At 31.5% G+C, this 5,000-nt stretch overlaps 1 protein-coding gene across 1 annotated transcript in view; it reads right to left on the bottom strand.

Moving 5' to 3' along the window:
- The window catches only part of LOC119596568 (probable peptidyl-tRNA hydrolase 2), a 58,225-nt gene that overhangs the window by 38,212 nt on the left and 15,013 nt on the right, over nt 1–5,000 (bottom strand).

Genomic DNA, 5,000 nt, shown 5'->3' with positions numbered 1-5,000 from the left:
ATTTATAATTATATATTATAAATTTTATCTATAAATTTTTTATATTAAATAAATATATAATTTAAAAAAAAAAATTAATTTTTTAAACTTATATATTTAATTAATAAAAATTTAATACTTTATATATATTTTTAAAAATAAAATTTTAAAACAAAATAATATAAAATTTAATTTATTATAAAAAATTTTTAATTATATTAATTTTTAAAACAAAAAAATATATTTATTTTTTATTTTTAAATAAATATAAAAATTTAAAAAAAATTAATTCCCTTTTTAAAATTTATGTTTATTAATAAGGTTTAATAATTTTTTTTTTAAAAAAAAATTGGGTCTAAAAGGGAATAAATGTAAAAAAGGGGGTTATTTTGAAAAAGTTTTTTAATTATAATTTTTATAAAAATATATAAATTTTATTTATATTTTTTTAAAATTTAATATTTATAAATTTAAAATTTCAATTAAAATATTTATTATTAATATAAATAATATAAATATTTTAAAATAAAATTTTTTAAAAAAAATAATTAAATATTTAAAAAAAATTAAATAAATTTTAATATATACATAAAATAACATATATATATATAATATATAAATAATATATATATAATATATAAAAATATAATATTTTAATATATAAAACATAAATATATAAAATAAATCATAATATATATAATATTAATATATATATATTTATATTATTTATATTATAAAATATAATTATTTAATTTTTTTATATATATTATAAAAAAAAATATTTTTTTTTAATATATATATTATATTAAAAATATTTAAAAATATTTTTATATAATATAAAAATATATTTAAAAATATATAAGACACAGCTTTAAACGGATCTAATTGTATAAAGAGAAAATCACCAATCATGCCAATCTCTCTGCGGCCTTTCGCACTCCAAGCTTCGATACCATGTATGTGTTCACTGTGCCTTCCACTTCCAAGGGTGAGGACGCACCATAGTGCCAGGCGGCGCCTTCATCAGCACGGCCTGCGGCGAGTATGAGGTGTACCGTCTCCTAGCTAGCTATGAGATTTGCGAAGTTCTGATTTCGCCCGGGCCCTCCCATCGACACGAACGATTGCGAGGATGAAAAGCTGTGTGACTTTTTTGCGAAGGGGAGGTCGGTTTGCACTGCATCTGTGTATAAGAACATGTGTGTGCTTTGATGTGAATGATACACACACACGTGTGTATGTAGAGAAGACCATGCAAAATTAGTAGAGGCGAAGTCTGAGAAGCAGGGCAGGGGTGATTTTCCGTATTGGCGTCAGTACCCGTCTCGTACCCCCCCCCCCCCCACGACAATAACGAGCAAAGGATTGTGGGGTATGACATTTATAGTGGGCTATGCTATACCTCTTAAAAGACCAGTAATAATTCTAAATATTAAATTCATTTTTCAATTTCTATGACGCTACTCCCCTCCCCCCGCCGCCTCATCCACTTACCCGAGACCCCGCAGTACTGAATGTGATGCCAGACATATTTGACTAACAATGCTAGGAGAAAGTGGGAGAAAATGAAATATATCATTCATATATAAATATTTATATGAAATACGATACTTTCGGTACCAAGGTAATATTGAAAGTATCGACATACCCATCCCTAACAACCCCTCACACACCCGTGCTTGAAGGGACAAAAAAAAAAAAAAAAAAAAAAAAAAAAAAAGTTTCTTAATTATTTGACCCTTTCCTTCTTTCTTCTAACTACGCGAGTTTAAGTAGAACTACTGCAAATAATATAAAGGTGACATAATTGGGGAAATTCATTTATTTACTGAAAAATTTCTGCCGCATCAACATGTAAGGTCATTAGCGGCGTATGCAAAATATAGCGATAGGGTGGGGCTTGGGTAAGGAAGGTTTTTGGTTCAGTCAGGCGATGTTTGCGGATTTCCATGGTAAAAAAAAAGTACCAGACAACAAAGGTCACATAGCATTATGGTGAAGTACTGTGGCAAAAGGGGTAAATTTTAGTTAATGATTTGGTTAAGTGGGCAGAAGGGGACAAAGAAGAGAAGGAAAAGGAGAGAGGGAGGAAAAGACCCTACCTTTGGCCTCAGTCTCCGCCTCCTTCCCCCACCGCCACGGTAAGCACCGAGTGTCAGACCAACAAATGAGACAGCCATAAAAAGCTGACACAGGCCGGGCCATAAGTGAAAGGCCCGGGCGAAGCCAGAACTTCGCAAATCTCAAGCAAGCAAGCAAGCCTCCTCCCCCCCCCCCCCCGCGGCAACAACGAGCAAGGGCTTGGGGGTATTTGCAGAAAAGCGTTATGCTTAAAGGAACAATTAACACGACTAGAAATTCCGGCTCATGTTCCTGGCATTTATCGAAGGTTCTAGAACCCATTGTGTAAAGAAGGGAATCCCGTTACTTTGGATACTCTTCTATTAAATATATATATATATATAGATATATATACACACACCGACATGTGTCATACTATTTCATCACTTCATTTTTTGGGGCACAAGTTTATTAAGAACTAAATGCCCTTTTTGTAAACATACTATAGAAGTGCGATTGATTAATGACAGCTTCTGGAAATCAATCTTAATTTCTGAGTGGGTATCTAAACAATAGTTTCTTTGCATATGCTTTATTTAGACTTACACTGAACACTGTGCGGCAATTTTGGCAACTGTGTGGGTACAGAAAGGCTGGGAGAGTCTCACAGCTCATAGGTAGGGACTGAATCTTCCTTTGTACAGGATGTTCAAGATGTTTCAAAGAATGAATTCTTAAAGTATTTTGTAGGGAAATGTTTCTTGTTATTTGGTATTCCCACTGACAAGGATCCATTGCATCTTAGTGTAGATGGAGAAAAGGCTGGCAATACTGCCCATTTGAGAAATCTATGTTATCTACACAAACACTCCATATATACATTGTTAATATATTCTTGTTTTCATGACAACTGGGCCATTAAGTTGTAAAATGACAGGAAAGCTCTTAAACAATCTATGGAGAACTTAGGAAGACTGCAAAATCTTAAGTGTTGCCTGTTATTGGATCTTGGGTGGTAGAAAATACTTTTGATATTACTATTGCTGACAACTGTGAGGACTTTTGTTCAACACAGAAGGAAAATGAATTTGCAGCCTGATTGTACACATCAAGCGCTGACTGATGAGACCTAATTGTGGTGTTTTTCGAGTTTACTTATAATGACACTTACAGGACTCCCACAACTTTTTTATGGCTCATAGTTGCACAAAAGCACTCTTTTTTACAAATAGCATACATGGCTAATAATTTCTTTTAAACAACTCTTCCGAAAAATAGTTTAAGGTAAGTGAATTTAAGGCATGATTCTCTCTTAGAACTATTCATATTCACTGTTTTTTAGAAGTAAATTATAGGTACATAATTTTTCTCTCATAGACCATGACAAAAATAATTTCCATTCATTCACTTGCCTGGAATGAAAATCAACAGGATCAGATTTATGTAGTGTACAAGAAAAGTTAAATACCCTGTAAATGCCACAAGGACATGATATGTGCAGCAGGACAGGCACGCAGGCATTGCACACTATGAAGTATAGAGCATTTTTAACCCAATGGTATAAAATCTGAAACTTTTCCCTCAAAATAACACATGAATATTGTAATTGCTATTGTAAATTATACCATTAAAATTAAAATTTTAGTCTCAATATTACTGGCAATTAAATTCATTTGCTTTTTTTCAGTGCATGTGTAAATTTTATGTGTATGTTTGTGGAAAATATTTAAAAAATGAAATAAAATCATGGAAAAAATGAATTTGTTTATAATGTTCATATACTAACTTTAAAAAAATTCTATACAGCACTGACTGTAAAGTCACTTCTACTGGGTATTTAATTCCCAACACTAGTTAAAATAACTTAATGAAAACCATTTTGCTGAATATCCCAATGTTCTTTTTAAAACATGTAGGCTAGTGCTTTAGAAATCAAGTCCCTTTTTGTAGGAAAGGCTCGTATACTTACATGTCTCTTTTGTAAATAATATCAGACTGAAAAAGAAAAAGAAAGACACGGAAAAAAAGAGAGAAAAGAAAGTCAAACATACACAGAGCACATTCGAGCAAATATATCGACTAGTAACTCCCTTGAAGAGTATGCACGCCACTGTTTGCCTTAACTATTGTGCAGTAACAAAATACATAAATACTAATATGTCTGAATATTTTCCACAATATTTTAAATCACTTCCTACATATAGTCAATTCAAAAAATAAGCAAAAAATATCTTCAAATGTGCAAGAACAACCAACATATTTCCATCTGAACACAAATAGTGCTTCCTATATGAAAAAAGAAAGCTATATATCAGTTTTATTCAGCATAAGTTCCTATTTAAATATATCTAGGTACTATATGGCAAAACTCTAGTATCAATATAACTCTACTGACTAAAACTAAGAACAATATAGGAACACCAAACATGGAGCATTTGTAGCTTATATAACAAAATACAGTAATATTATATAATATTATACTGCCTCTAAGCAAACACGCAGATGCTGAAATCTCAATAGCAAGGGTTCATTGGTGTATGTACAATCACAAGCTCTATTGGAGTGGTTAGTCTTGTCAACAAAAATCAAAGCATGTAGCTGCATAACAACTCTTTATGGAAGGAAATAATGTACAGAATCTGAAGGTTCTTAAAGTAACAAATAGCACAACAAATATTTTGACTTTCTGGAATAAATTCAAACACTGTTCATGCTCCTTTAACTCTCCAGAGCTAACAGAATACAATCACTAATCACTCAAGGTACAATGAAACACTTGGCCTTGCTTGGCACTAATACTACCATATTTTATAAGCAGTCAGCATCGCATCAGTGGCTCATCACATTCACAATTAGACACAACTTTGTACTTCTTCCAAAAAATAATTGAAGTTAAGGAATATTTGCAGGATTATAAAGTTCACTTTATAAATTCTGTCCAATGACAAGAGAAATGGCAC

Source organism: Penaeus monodon, chromosome 3 (assembly GCF_015228065.2).
Source record: "Penaeus monodon isolate SGIC_2016 chromosome 3, NSTDA_Pmon_1, whole genome shotgun sequence".
Lineage (NCBI taxonomy): Eukaryota > Metazoa > Arthropoda > Malacostraca > Decapoda > Penaeidae > Penaeus > Penaeus monodon.
Note: the sequence above shows the minus strand (reverse complement) of the source record. Positions and strands in the feature narration are given on the sequence as shown.